The 16,398-nt window shown below is 38.6% G+C and overlaps 1 long non-coding RNA gene across 1 annotated transcript; it reads right to left on the bottom strand.

The window, feature by feature from the left end:
• Positions 1-7,749: 7,749 nt before the first annotated feature.
• On the bottom strand, positions 7,750-15,839 carry LOC143267513 (uncharacterized). The gene is made up of 2 exons (XR_013042650.1): positions 15,629-15,839; positions 7,750-7,903 (listed from the first exon to the last, which is right to left on the bottom strand). It is a non-coding gene; the product is annotated as an uncharacterized LOC143267513 (long non-coding RNA).
• Positions 15,840-16,398: the final 559 nt, after the last annotated feature.

Raw genomic sequence — 16,398 nt, 5'->3', positions numbered from 1 at the left:
GTCTTTCCCACCTCTGCATCACATATTCATTCATCATAGTAACATTGGAAGCTGCTCTCCACCCTATCTTTTGAGACATTGATCTCTCACCAGACCTGTTACTTGCTGATTTAACTAGACTAGCTGACCAGGATCCCCAGTCCTAGGATCTGAACTGACATCCTCATGTCTGCATGGTAATCACTCTACCAACTGAGCCATCCCCATAGCCCGTTTTATTTTCTGACACAAAGTCTCCTGTTTTCTAGGCTGGCTTTGAACTTGATATGGGGCTGAAGATGATTTGGAGCTTCTGGTCGCCTGCCTCCACCTTCTGAGTGCTAGGACTAAGGGTATGTGTCACAAATCTGATTTATATGGTACTGAAGAAGCATGCCAGGCAAGCACTCTACCAAATTTAGCTACATCTTCAGCCTTATTGAGGTTCTTCTATCAGTTACTATGCTGGTTCCTAGAGAAATAAGAAATGACAGATGAATGCTTGACCTCAAGGACTTTACAATCTAGTGGGGGAAGGAAGACAATACATTTTTAAACACTTATAATTAGAAAGTTATAAGCAGAATCAAGTACTCCTAATAAGAGAGTAAACTATTCTACTTTACTTTCTGTTGCTGTGATAAAATACCCTTACCACAAGTAACTTAAAGAAGAAAGGGTTTATTCACCTTATGAATCCACTTCACAGTCCTTCATGAGGAAAGTTAAGGCAGGAACTTCAAGGTGGCCTGCTTGCTATTCCACAGAGTGGTACCTCTGACCATTAGAGTCAAGAAGTACAGCAAGAATCATGGAGGATGATACTTTCTAGCTGGCTCAGGGATCAGCTTATGCTTAGCTAGATTTTGTTTTTATTTATTTACTTACTTATTTATTATTTATCTGATTTGTCACAGACTGGACCATCGGGGGTACCATGACCATAGGAGAACCAGGCCTTGGGTAGTCAGAAAGGCAAGGATTCAGCAAATGACAGACAGACAACACACTCAGAAGTGGTTTGAATCTGTTGTAATTTTACTTTTGTAAATCAGTAGTTTATATACAGAAAAGAAAACTATCAAGTCATACAAGGAACAACAAGAGCTTGGCAATAATTCAATTACATCATCTTTAAAAAAACAGCAAGCACACAATTATTAATCGGCGCTAGACATATCCCTTCACCCACAAGAACTTTATGACCCAAAGAGCAGTCTGTGGTTTCTAAACTTAATACAGTTCCTAGACTTGTGCAGACTTCTTGCGGTTGCAGCTGTGTCCTTCATCTTATCTCAGCAGCTTTCTAGTTTATTATACACTTCTGCTTTTCTGGTTCTCCTGACCCACTTAGCTAATTTGAAATCTGCAGACCCTCTCTAAGTCTTTCTTCAGTTCTCCACCACATATCTCTTCTAATATAAAACCTTTTTATCTGCTGGAATATGGACTCTTGTACTTTTTCCGCCTGTAAGGGGAAGGGGTTCTGCTGTAGTCCTTAAGTTTCCCATGCTGAACTTCCTCAACAGAGGGGCCCACCATCTGCTTCCTATGAGATAACGTTTTCTACTATAAATCACTTTAGTTGGGATTCCTAGTGGGTGAGCGTTCATTCCCTAGAAGTGCCTGAACTATTATACTTTCTTTATCTAGTGGCTTGGTGTCTTAAAAAACAGCTCATTCTGCTATATTTAATTAAGATCCATGTCTAGCTTTCCCTTTCCTCCATAGTTCACAACCCAAGCATTTATTAATTTTTGCTGTGCTTCATAGATTAATTAGAACATTGTCAGAAAAGCAGTTATACAGAACCCATGGCCCAGGGAGCTCAGGATCTGTGAAGTACATCTTCTTTGAGAAGGAAGTATAACGCGGGCACTCTGTCAGGGACCTCCAGGGAGTTTAGTCCTGTAGGACACGTATCTCCCGTCTGCCATTATAGACATAATTGTTTATGTCACACGGATGACACTGGAGCTGGTGTGGCACTGTTTGTTTATATTTTCTTTTTTATTTAATATTTTTATTTTTCAATTAACTTAATTTCACATATCAGCCACAGATTCCCCTGTCTTCCCTCTTCTCACCCCCAGTGCTCCCCCAATGCACCCCCCAACCCCACCTCCTGCAAGGCAAGGTCTCCCCTGGGGAGTCAGCCCAGCCTGGTAGACTCAGCCGAGGAAGGTCCAGTCTCTTCCTCCCTACACCAAGGCTGAGCAAAGTATCTCAGCATAGGCCCCAGGCTCCAAAAACCCAACCCATGTACCAAGGACAGGTCCTGGCTCCACTGCCTGGGTGCCTCCCAAACAGTTCAAGCTAATCAACTGTCTCACTTATCCAGAGGGCCTGATCTAGTTCCATGGGGCCTTCTCAGTCATTGGTCCACAGTTCATGCGTTTCTACTAGTTTGGCTATTTGTCCCTGTGCTTTTTCTAATCATGGTCTCAATATCTCTCGCTCATACAATCCATCTTCTCCCTTGCTGATTGGATGCCTGGAGCTCCACCTGGGGCTTGGCTGTGGATCTCTGCATCTGCTTCCATCAGTCACTGAGTGAGAGTGCTATCACGACAGCCAGGGAGTTCAGCCATCTGATCAACAGAGCAGGTCAGCTCAGGCACTCTCTCAACCACTGCCAGTAGTCTACAGTGGAGGTATCTTTGTGGATTTATGGGGACCTCCCTAGCACTCTGCTTTTTCCTATTCCCCTGGGGTCTACATTCATCATGGTGTTCTCCCACTCTGCTTCTGATCCAACTGGGATCTCCCACTCCCCTAAGCTCTCTTTCCCCCGACCCTTGCCCTTCTTTATCTCCACCCCCACCACGGTTTGTTCATGTAGATCTCATCCATTTCTCTGTCATTGGGCAATCCCCTGTGTTTTTCTTTGGGTCCTGTTTTCTAGGTAGCCTCCCTGGAGTTCTGAGTAGCAGTCTAGTCATCTTTGTTTGACATCTAATATCCTCCTATAAGTGAGTACATACCATGTTTGTCTTTCTGAGTCTGGGTTACCTCACTCAGAATGATTTTTCTAGATCTATTCATTTGTCTGCAAACTTCATGATGCCATTGTTTTTCTCTGCTGAGTAGTACACCATTGCATATATGTACCACATTTTTATTTATCCATTCTTCAGTTGAGTATTCCCCTTTGCTCCACATTCTCTCCAGCGTAAGCTGTCTTCAGTGTTTTTGATTTTAGCCATTCTGACAGGTGTAAGATGATATCTCAGAGTCATTTTGATTTGCATTTCCCTGATGATTAAGGATGTAGAGCAATTCCTTAAATGTCTTTCAGCCATTTGAGTTTCTTCTGTTGAGAATTCCCTGTTTAGCTCTATAACCCATTTTTTAATTGGACTTTTGGGTATTTTGATGTATAATTTCTTGAGTTCTTTATATATTCTTGATATCAGCCCTCTGCCAGATGTGGGGTTGGTGAAGATCTTATCCCATTTTGTAGGCTGTCACTTTGTCTTGTTGACTGTGTCCTTTGCTCTACAAAAGCTTCTCAGTTTCCAGAGGTCCCATTTGCTAATTGTTTCTCTCAGTGTCTATGCTACTGGTATTATATTTAGGAAGTGATCTCCAGTGCCAATGCATTCAAGACTACTTCCTACTTTCTCTTCTAGCAGGTTCAGAGTAACTGGATTTATGTTGAGGTCTTTGATCCACTTGGACTTAAGTTTTGTCCATGGTGACAGATATGGATCTATTTGAAGCCTTCTACACATTGACATCCAGTTATGGCAGCACCATTTGTTGAAGATGCTTTCTTTTTTCCATTGTATTGTTTTTGCTTCTTTGTCAAAGATCATATGTTCATAGGTGTGCAGATTAATGTCAGGGTCTTCAGAATTCAGATCTTCAAAGAAGAGTTAATACCAATACTCTTTAAATTGTTCCACACAATAGAAACAGAAGGAACATTACCAAACTCCTTCTATGAGGCTGCAATTACCCTGATTCCTAAACCAAACAAAGATGCAACAAAGAAAAAGAACTACAGACCAATCTCCCTCATGAACATTGATGCAAAAATATTCAATAAACTACTAACAAACAGACTCCAAGAACACATCAAAACAATTACCCACCATCATCAAGTAGGCTTCATCCCAGGGATGCAAGGGTGGTTCAACATATGAACGTTGATCAATGTAATGCACCATATAAACAAACTCACAGAAAAAAAACCACATGATCATCTCACTAGATGCAGAAAAGGCATTTAATAGAATCCAACACCCCTTCATGATAAAGGTCATGAAGAGATCAGGAATATAGAGAACATACCTAAACATAATAAAGGCAATTTACAGCCAGCCAACAGCAAACATTAAATTAAATGGAGAGAAACTCAAAGCAATTCCACTAAAATCAGGAACAAGGCAAGTCTGTCTGCTTTCCCCATACTTATTCAATACAGTACTTAAAGTTCTAGCCAGAGCAATAAGACAACATAAGGAGATTAAGGGGATATAAATTGGAAAGGAAGAAGTCATGCTTTCACTACTTGCAGATGACATGATAGTACACATGAGTGACCCCAAAAATTCAACCAAGGAACTTATACAGCTTATAAACACCTTCAGCAACATAGCAGGATACAAGATCAACTCAAAAAAATCAGTAGCCCTCCTATATACAATTGACAAACAGGCTGAGAAGGAAATCAGAGATACATCACTCTTTACAATAGCCACAAATGATATAAAATACCTTGGGTAACTCTAACTAAGAAAGTGAAAGACCTGTATGACAAGAACTTTAAGTCCCTGAAAAAAGAAATTGAAGAAGATGTCAGAAGATGGAAAGATCTCCCATGCTCATGGATAGGCAGGATTAACATAGTAAAGATGGCAATCTTACCAAAACAATCTACAGATTCAATGCAATCCCGATCAAAATCCCAACACAATTCTTCACAGACCTGGAAAGAATAATATTCAACTTCATATGGAAAAACAAAAAACCCAGGATAGCCAAAAGAATCTTGTACAATAAAACAACCTCTGGAAGCATCACGATCTCTGACCTCAAGCTCTACTATAGAGCTACAGTAATAAAAACAGCTTGGTACTGGCATAAAAACCGACACGTGGACCAATGGAATCAAATTGAAGACCCTGACATTAATCTGCACACCTATGAACATATAATTTTTGACAAAGAAGTCAAAACTGTACAATGGAAAAAAGAAAGAATTTCAACAAATGGTGCTGGCAAAACTGGATGTCAAAGTGTAGAAGGCTGCAGATAGATCCATATCTGTCACCATGCACAAAACTTAAGTTCAAGTGGATCAAAGACCTCAACATAAATCCAGTTACTCTGAACCTGCTAGAAGAGAAAGTAGGGAGTAGTTTTGAATGCATTGGCATAGGAGATCACTTCCTAAATATAACACCAATGGCACAGATACTAGGAGAATCAATCAATCAATGGGACCTATTGAAACTGAAGCTTTTGTAGAGCAAAGGACACAGTCAACAAGACAAAGAGACAGCCTACAGAATGGGAAAAGATCTTCACCAACCCCACATCTGACAGTGGGCTGATATCCAGAATATATAAAGAACTCAAGAAATTAGACATCAAAATGCTCAACAGTCCAATTAAGAAATGGGTTATAGAACTAAACAGAAAGTTCTCAACACAGGAAGCTCAAACAGCTGAAAGACATTTAAGGAATTGCTCAACATCCTTAATCATCAGGGAAATGAAAATCAAAATGATTCTGAGATACCATCTTACACCTGTCAGAATGGCTAAGATTGTAAACACTGAAGAGAGCTTATGCTGGAGTGGACATGGATCTAGGAGAACTCTCCTCCATTGTTGGTGGGAATACAAGCTTGGACAGCCACTTTGAAAATCAATATGGCACTTTCTTAGAAAATTGAGAATAAATCTCCCCCAAGATCCAGCTATACCACTCTTAGGCATATACCCAAGGAATGCTCAATCATACCACAAGGGCTCAGCTATGTTCATATCAGCATTGTTTGTAATAGCCAGAACCTGGAAACAACCTAGATGCCCCTCAACTGAAGAATGGATAAATAAAATGTGGTACAATATACACAATGGAGCACTACTCAGCAGAGAAAAACAATGGCATCAAGAAGTTTGCAGGCAAATGAATGGATCTAGAAAAAATCATTTTGAGTGAGGTAACCCAGACTCAGAAAGACAAACATGATATGTACTCACTCATAGGAGGATACTAGATGTAAAACAAAGATGACTAGACTTCTACTCACAACTCCAGGGAGGCTACCTAGAAAACAGGACCCCAAGAAAGACACAGGGATCGCCCAATGACAGAGAAATGGATGAGATCTACATGAACAACCTGGATGTGAGTGGAGGTAATGAAGGGCAAGGTTTGAGGGAAAGAGAGCTTAGGGGAGTGGGAGAGCCCAGCTGGATCAAGAACAGAGAGGGAGAACAAGGAATAAGGGACCATCATAAATGAAGACCACATGAGAATAGGAAGAAGCAAAGTACTAGAGAGGTCCCCCAGAAATCCACAAAGATACCTCCACAATAGACTACTGGCAATGGTCGAGAGAAAGTCCGAACTCACCTACTCTGGTGATCAGATGGCCAAACACCCTAACTGTCGTTCTAGAAATGTCATCCAATGACTGAGGGAAGCGGATGCAAAGATCCATGGCCAGGCCCCAGGTGGAGCTCCAGGAGTCCAATTGGTGAGAAAGAAGAGGGATTGTATGAAGGAGAATTGTTGAGACCAAGATTGGAAAAAGCACAGGGACAAATAGCCAAATTAATGGAAACACATGAACTATGAACCAATAGCTGAGGAGCCCCCAACGGGATCAGGCCCTCTGGATAAGTGAGACAGTTGATTAGCTTGAAATGTTTGGGAGGCACCCAGGCAGTGGGACCTGGACCTTTCCTTAGTGCATGAGCTGGCTGTTTGGAACCTGGGACTTATGCAGGGACACTTGGCTCAGCCTGGGTGAAGGGAGGAGGGGACTGGACCTGCCTGGACTGAATCTACCAGGTTGAGCTGAATCCCCAAGGGAGTCTCTGCCCTGGAGGAGATGGGAACGGGGGTGTGTTGGGGGGAAGGCGAAGGTGGGGGGTGGGAGGTGGGAGGACAGGGGAATCCGTGGCTGATATGTAAAATTAAATTAAATTATAAAATAAAAAAGTTAATACAAAAACAAAAACAAACAAACAAAAAACCAATAAAATGTTTGAGCAACCTTCCACGGGGGGGGGGGTGGGGAAAGAAAAGAAATTGTCCTGAGTAGTTTGTAGTCCAAAGCCAATCTTTGGGTGGTTTTTGTTAGCTTAGTAGTATTATTATCATCCTGATGGAATCATGCAAACATGTACAGGCAGCTAGATGAAGCCTTTTTTCTAGAACTAGTACTCTATATGAACATTAATATCATGACAAAAGTTTAAAATACATATATACACACACATATCCTATAAATCTTGATATAAAATTCATACCTTAATAAAACTTTTAAAGAGTCAAAATAGAACCAAAGAATTATGAGATTAGTGGCAATAGAATAGTCCCTTAATTTTGGTTTTTCTTCTGTTCCATATCACATGAATCTTCTGACATGATACAGAGATTTTGGATTTTATTTTAACAAGCTTGCTTGGGTTTAGAGAAGGAGAGAGCCATGCTCCAACTCCAAAGCCAGCTTTAATTTTTATTGAACTGGGACTACATAAAGACCATTTGTGTTAAATGTCTATAGAGAAGAGCAGACACAAACATTTAGGAAGACTTATGAAATTTTATATGTGATATACCAGTAGGCCAATTTGCTCTTTGTCTTGGGACACTTTTTTTCTGGATGATTTTTCTGGATGATTTCCTTCAGATGTCTCATTTGTCTAGTATTCTCCAGCTTTCTTAGTCTTTATTCTCCTGAAAGATAAAAACCCAAACCCTTCATCAACTCTAACTTTGGGGAGGTTACGTTTTTCAGGTTATATCTGGTTAAATGAAAAACATTTGTTAGTGGTATAAGTAGTTTAAATTGAATTGTCATGCTGGTTGATGAACTATCACCTCTTCTAATTAAGAGGTTTCTCTTGTTCAAATCAACCCTTTGTCAATTTTGATGGTATCCATAGATTTTCTTCTCCTGTAGAAATGAAAGCAAAACCTCATCCCCAGCATAATACATATCCTGATTTCCATTCTGAGGTCAGAAAATCTTTAAAGTATATAGGCTGATTTAATTCTGTAGTTTTTTTTTCTGTTAGCCAGTGTCTCTCCACAGCTGTTGTTCCTTTCTCATTAGCATTGAGAAAATTCAAAGTTAATAGAACATTATGTAATCTATTTCTGGGGGGTTTTGTTACCCCTTTCTACTTATTTAGCACATCCTATAGAGTTTGATTTGATCTTTCTATGACTGCTTGGCCTGTAGGACTGTGTGATATACCTCTAATATGCATTATATTGTAATAACCAAAAACCTATTTAATTTTACCAGAGACGTATGCTAGAGCATTGCCAGTTTTAATTTGTACAGGTATACCCATGATAGCCATACTTCTAGCAAATGTGTGATTACAGAATCAGCCTTTTCAGAACTCAGAGCAATTGCCCATTGAAATATCAATGGTATGGTGTACATATTTCAATTTTCCAAATTCTGCAAAATGAAACACATCCATTTGCCAGATTTCATTCCCCTGAGTACCATTTGGTTTACACCCTGCTGGTAGTGCATTTTGATTGTAAAAAGAATAAGTAGGACATTTCCTTATAATTTCCTTGGCTTGTTGCCATGTTATGAAAAAAATCCTTTTTTAAAACTTTGCTGTTGACATGATGTTTTTTTTTAATGAAATTCTGAGTCCTCCAGCACATTACCTATCAATAGTTTATCAGTCTCATCATTATCTTGTGTTAGAGGGCCTGGCAGACACATATGGGATCAGATGCGAGTTATATATAAGGGATGATTCCTATTCCTGATTATTTCTTGTAACTGAATAAATAACAAAGTTAATTCTGACTCATCAGGGATAAATCCTGCTGTTTCAATATGTAAGACCACTTCTTTGGCATACTGAGAGTCAGTGACTATGTTGAGATGTTCTGAAAAATCCATTAATACCATCAGAATAGTTCAAATTTTTGAACCAAATTATAAGAACTTTGAACCATTTTACTAAAATTTTCTGATTTGTAACGTGCCTTTCCTTGTTTATTTGTGTCTGTTTAAAATGTAGGGGCTCCAGATATTGGTGTTTTCCATACAGTGTGAGGCAGGATCTAGTTAGCTCTCTTTATAAGTTGAATTCTGTGGCTTTTGGGATATTTTTTGTTAATCTCTCCTAAAAAATTATTGAAAGATCTTTCTGCCCATTATTTGTCCATTTCATCATTATTTAAAGGTGCTACAATTTCTGCTGGGTCTATTCCTGCTAATTGAAAAGTCTCAATTTTCCTTTTAAAATTAACTCAGCGATATTTTTCACATACATTTTTAATTATTTACTTTCTTTATTTGATAGAAATATCCATTCAAATATAATATTATCCTTCTGCATTAAAATTCCTGTAAGATAATGCTTAGAGCGTAAAAATAACCAGAATGCAACCAATCTTTGAAGCCACATGATCCACATGTACATCCTGTATTTTCTTTTCCACCAAAACCAATTCTCTTGGACTATTTAAGTCCCTGTCACTCTCTAAGATTTTAAACAAATTACTCAATTCATAATTTTTCACCCAAACAGCAGTCCATAGACTGAAAATGTTTCCAAATAATCATAGAAAATCATTAAGAGTTCATAATTGATCTCTCGTAATTTGTACATTTTGGGGTCTAATTTTTATAGACCTATTTTATATCTTAAATAATTAATAGAATCTTCTCTTTGTATCTTTTCAGGAGCAATTTGTAAACCCTAGCAAGGAAAATTTTTCTTTACTTCTTTAAACAGTCTTTCTAAGGTATCTGCATTTGAATCTGCTAGTAAAATATCATTCATGTAATGATAAATTATAGATTTAGGAAATTGTTTACATATTACTTTCAATTGCTGTCATACAAATTATTGGCACAGGGTTGGGCTATTTAACATTTCCTATGGGAGAACCCTCCATTGATATCTCTTTAGTGGCTGAGAATTATTTTAAGTAGGCACTATGAAGGCAAATCATTCTTTGTCTTTTTCTTCTAAGGGCATTGAGAAGAAACAGTCTTTTAAATTGATAACTATGAGAGGCCATCATTTAGGTAACAGAATAAGCAAAGGAATTCCAGATTGTAGGGAGATCATTGGCTGAATTAGATTTTTAAATTGCTCTTAGGTCTGTTACCATTCTCCGCTTAGTAGATTTCTTTTTAATAACAAATACAGGAGAATTCCAGGGGTTGATTGATTCTTCAATATTATGAGCATTTAACTGCTCTTGTATGAGATGCTCTAAGGCCTGTAAGTTTCTCTGTTGCTAAAGGCCATTGCTGAACCCATACAGGGTTATTTGGTAATCATTTTAAAGACAGAGCTGTTGCTGTCTGAAAAATCAGCAGCTGTTGTGCCCTGTTCTTGTACAACTTGGATCGCTGGTGACTGTTCTTTATAATATTTTCTAATATTTTTCTCAGAAACACATGTTAGTTTATGGTTTGTTTTTGAGGTTGGAAGGATGTTAATCTGGGTATTCCATTGTTGTAATAAATTATGACCTCATAAATTCAGAACTATATTAGCTTTAATTTTTCTCTCTGTCCTTCTGGCCCTATACGTTTGACCCATCTTGCACTCAGTTTCACTTGAGATAATGTTCCAGTCCTTAACAGCTGAACATTTTCCTCCCGAAGGGGCCAATTTGGATGCCAAGATTCTGGTGCAATTATTGTAACATCCATACCTGTCTCTACAAGACCCTCAATAAGAACATCATTTATTCATATTTTTAATTTTTGTCTTTGTTCATTTGTAGAAGTTTGCCAAAAAAAAAATTGCTTTATGATTTCTCCCGAATTTTTTGTTCTCTCTGCGATAGTTGTTCTATCACCTTGAGTAGTATGATTTATTTACAATAGGCATTAGGTTATTTAATTGCTCTGGGAAGGAGTTTCTTCTACAATGGCAGAAAGAACTAAACTGAATTTGCCAAGGGGGCCTGCAAGAGGCCCCTCAGGGAGTTTCCCAATGGCAAAGGCAAAGGATTCCCTTGTCTGTCCCTTGTTGATCTACATTTGTCAGTCTAATGTTTGCAAAATATAGAAGGGAGGAGCATTCTGTTGCCTTTGTTCCTTGAAGAAACTTTGTTTCTAGGAATGCCCTCTTCACAGTCCCTTTTTAGATGACCTCATTTACTGCAATTAAAATATCTGACATTATTTTTTTTCAGACCTCTGGAAATCACCTCTTCTATCCAAGTATCATCATGGTCACGCAATTCAATATTAATTGTATCTTTGATCCATTCCTCCAAGGGTGCTGATCTTGCCTTTAATGTCCTAATTACCTTTTGCATTGTACATTGGCATTTTCTAAAGTCATAGATTCAATTAGTATCTATGTAGATTATGAATTTGGTATTGATTTATTTACTGCTGAAGACATCCTTTAAAGTAACCAGTGAAGGTTTCTTTTGTGACCTGTATAACTTTTGTAAATGATTCAATTTTCTTTCCTACTTCTTCAATTCTGTCCTAAGCATTCAGGGTTGCCATTCAGCATAAAATTAGTGTGTGGCCATCATATACAGATTATCTTTGTGTATCCGCACAATCACCTTTTCCAAGAAGTTGATATTGGGATATTTTCATACCTCTAGTCCGACATTGTTGTTCTCTAGTCTTAGCATCTGCTTTCCACCAGGTTCTCCATTGTAACTTTGGACTAACCTCTATTACTGCTGTAACAAAATATTTCCAGTCTTGAGGGATAATTCTATTACAAGTTGACCATGAATTTAACATCTGCTTTACAAATGGAGAATACATATCATATAAGAATATAGCTTATTTAAATCTCCTCAAATCTAACATTTTCACAGGAGTCCAGTTAGCTCATACACAGCCATGAGCATTTGGCAATTCCTGTAAGATTACTGGATAGATTAAGTTTGGTTGTTTGAAAACAGGCTGTTTCTCTATAACCATATAATTCAATGCTGAGGTAGGTTCACCTTTAAATTCCTCTGTCTGGGTCTGAATATCTCTATAATCTTTTTCACACATTTTTGTAAAATTTTTACCTTGGCACTTAAATTAAACAACCTTTTCAGTGCTAAAATAAAAATGATCGAACAAATAATATTCATGATTGACATTATGTAAATTCCATTAACATTAATTATCCTGTCATTTAATTGTTAATGATGTCAAAACTTAAGGGAAAATATTTGGAAATGATAACTCTGTTCTGTTATAGTTTATTAATGATGACTAAAAGATGAGCTATAGAGAGGCTGCAACAGACAAATCGAAGACTTGCTCCGAGAGCTTGGGGAAAAAAGGAAAACCTAGTTGGTGGGGTGGTGACTCCAGCAGGAGCCGCACGTGCAGCTCTGGCCTGTGCCAGTGGCTGCAAAGCCATAGGCAAGTGGATTTTTTTATGATATTTTGCCCCAAAAGTTGGACACTAGATGAAGTGCAATCCTAATTAATCTTATCAATAACAACCATGAGTTTTGTGTTTTTTTTTTATTGAGAAATCCGGGTAAAAGCTGAAAGATCAGAGAAGAAGAGGATCATTCACCAGTGACTTCTTACATCTCCAAATCCTCTGACCAAAAAAAAAAAGCTAAAATTCTGTCTCTGCCCTGACTTATCACTTCCTGTCTCCTGTCTGTACAGACCTCCAGATCTCTATGGTTAACTAGTGGCAAGCTTTATTTGTCAGGACACAAAATATCACACAACAGTTACCAATGTCTTCTCAACAACAGGATCTGTTACTGTTAAAAAGCATACATAAGTGTTAGTCTTTGTCCAAAACACAGAATGGAGTTAGCTTGCTCATGGTGTCTCTACTACGGGCTATACAGTAAAGATTTGACAGGCTAAAGCCATAGCAAACCCCATGAAGTTTACATGTTAATCTGCTTTACCCATTCTTCTGGCACTTTCAGGACCACAAACTTTTCAAAGTTCAATTGCATCTTATTGGTGATTTGGAAAAAGTCTAATTCCCATTAGTACTGACCTAGAACATCAGATTGAGACAAGTCCCAGTGGGTTGGTACATTCAAGAGAAGTCAAGCCTTAGTTTATTGAGAACAGCTGTTATTGGAGTAATCAGGAATATACAGAAAATATAAAAGAATAGTGACTCTAGGAGAATCAAAAAGCCCAAACATAAAGTGTGGAGAACAACTGTCTCTATGAACATGGGACAAGAGACTGACCTGACACCAAGAAGCTGGCACCAGCCTTCATTTTCCTAGAATCTTCTTGGTGACTCTAGCCTGTGCTGCTGCAAAGGCACAGCCTTGAAATTATATTCTCATGGATTCCCAGATGTTGGGGCAGAAATAGAACTTAAATTCTACCCTCTAGAAAAAAAGCAGACTGGATGAACAAGGATTGCCTATTCTCAAAATACAATGAAGGTTTCTATCCTTGCATATGTCATAGACTAGAGAATGTGGCCTAGTCAGGGCCATCTTCCCAAGGAGTACTTGTAGACCTTAGTATCCAGTCTATTTCTTACTTTTTAATAGCACAGAACTGATGTTTCTCTTATGGCACACTGACAGTATAATTAAGAGTCTTCTTCATTGAAGAAAAGTCTAATTGCTCTCTGTGGTGGTATTGTGTTCCCCAAAATATTGTGCATGCTAATAAACTTATCTGGGGTCAGAGAAGAGAACAGCCACAATATTAAACATAGAGGCTAGGCAGCGGTAGCACAAGTCTTTAATCCTAGCATTCCAGAGGCAGAAATCCCTCTGGATCTCAGTGTTCAAGGCCACAGTGGAAACACCCAGGCATGGTGACACACACCTTTAATCCCAAGAAGTGAGCCTTTAATCCCAGGGAGTGGTGGTAGAAGGCAGAAAGATATATAAGGTGTGAAGACCAGAAACTAGAAGCATTTGGCTGGTTAAGCTTTCTGAACATGTACATGCATAAACTCACACAGACACACATGCATACCTATAAATAAATTCTCTCTTTGACATCCCAAGCCTACCTACTTTTCCCCTTCCTTCCTTCCTTCCTTCCTTCCTTCCTTCCTTCCTTCCTTCCTTCCTTCCTTCCTTCCTTCCTTCCTTCCATCCTTCCTCCCTCCCTCCCTCCCTCCCTCCCTCCCTTCCTTCCTTCCTTCCTTCCTTCCTTCCTTCCTTCCTTCCTTCCTTCCTTCCTTCCTTCTGTCTCTCTTTCTCACTCTTTCTTTCCTTCTTTCTTTCTTTCCTTCTTTCTTTCTTTCTTTCTTTCTTTCTTTCTTTCTTTCTTTCTTTCTTTCTTTCTTTCTTTCTTTCTTTCTTTCTTGGTGTGTGTAAGTCAGATGAGAACTTGTAGGGGTAAGTTCTTTCCTTCCATTATATGGGTCCTGGGGACCAAACTGAGGTTATCATGCTTGGTAGCAAGCATCTTTCCTCACTGAATCACCTTTTCAGCCTTCTCTGTAGATTCTTATGTCTTTTCTCTTTGAAATACTGGGTCCCAAACCCAAGCCCTTGTATAACCCCAGCCCACTCTTGTTTTAAATAGCCCCTATTGGTGAAATTATTAGGGCCATGCCACATAGTTAAAAGGAAGATTTATTTAGTGGGTAACTTACAAATGAAGGGGTAGGTAGGTCGTGGGGTCTGGGGAAGGTGTATCACAGTCCACAGTTGTTCTCTGGAGCTCTGCTCTGCCAACCTCCACCGTCTAGGGTCCAGAAACAGAAAGAGTGCTGGCCCATCTCGATCTTGGGTCTCCAGGGTCCTCCCTTGGCCCCACCTTGTAGGCGTGACTACTCAATGGGGGTTGCCAAATACTCAATGGGGGTTGGAACTTCCAGATCAAAGCTGGAATGGCGTGCGCCACCAACGCCCGGCCTGACAATAATCTTAAATATATATATCAATATGCAAAATATCCTAAGCAGAAGTAGAACATACATACAGTATGACAGATATAAATTTACATTTGTATCAATATACAAATATTTCAAATAAGAGTAGAAACATATGTACATTATAACAAATATAGTTCTGTATTTTTATCAATATACAACTTATCTTAAACAGGAATATAAAAATAGTTTACATTTGTATCAACATATAAGAATCCATAACAGTGCAAATTATCTAAGGCTGCTATTTTACTAAATTTGTTTACTAGTATATACAATAATCTACCATAATATCTTATACCTATCCATTCAATTTCTTCTTTTCCCTTTTTTTAGAATACTGAGTCTAATATTGTCTTCCACCCCTAACCCTATAACCATCATCCATAACCCTGAGAATTATGAAACCTAAGGGAGAAGGGGCATCGTTTTCTTAGAATTGCTTCCAGCTGTTTACGAGGTGATGGTATCTCTGTTGGGTACTGTGAGAAAGCTCAGATAGTTAAATCTCAGTTAGACTAACTGTAGGTTCTGCAGCAAGTCTTAGAGTAATGGGTAAGATTGTCTGAAATTCTGGCAAGAAGTGTAGTATGATGATGATTACCATGGCATCATTCTGGATTGGGTAGAGTTGTTGTTGGGGCCCCATCTTCCTTCTGGAGACTTCAAAGATTGCTTTGGAAAAACTTATTTGTTATCAAAATGGAAAGTTTGGATTTAAAGAGGACATAGCATGTAAGAAAGGATTCTGAGAAATCAAGAGTAACCATGGAAAGAATTAGAATCTTGAAGACAATGGTCCCTTTTTATTGGTTTCCTTCTGTCCCACACCAGAGGGCTCTTCTGATACGGGACTGAAGAGTCTCTCAACCTTTTCTTTTAGCAATATGCTTGGGTTTAGAGAAGGAGTGAGCCAATCTCCAAAAGCCAGCTTGGCTTATAATTGAATTGGAACCACAACTTTTCTAGATTGATAGAGAGATAAATGTTAGGCAGTGAGATTTTGCCATGTGTAGATTGGTGCTAATAGATTCTTCCTTTCTGCTGTAAACATCTGGATATCCAAGGTCTTATGATTTTTGGAAGATGGGTATTTCCATTATCCTGGAAAGACAAAAACAGAACCCTACCACAACCTTTGATTGTTAAGATTTTCTTGTAGCTTGTAGAGATGTCACATTGATGGATGATCTTTTAATTATCCTCATCAAGGGGTTTCTCCTGTTTGAATCGAATTTTTATTAATTTTGTTGGTACCCATAGCTTTTCTTCTCCTGCAGAAACAAAAGCAAAACCCCTTCCCCAATGTAGAACATATCAAGGTTTCCATTCTGACGTCAGTACATCCTTGAAATAAACTGGTTGGTTCAGCTC

Source organism: Peromyscus maniculatus, chromosome 10 (genome assembly GCF_049852395.1).
Source record: "Peromyscus maniculatus bairdii isolate BWxNUB_F1_BW_parent chromosome 10, HU_Pman_BW_mat_3.1, whole genome shotgun sequence".
Classification (NCBI taxonomy): Eukaryota; Metazoa; Chordata; class Mammalia; order Rodentia; family Cricetidae; genus Peromyscus; species Peromyscus maniculatus.
Note: the sequence above shows the minus strand (reverse complement) of the source record. Positions and strands in the feature narration are given on the sequence as shown.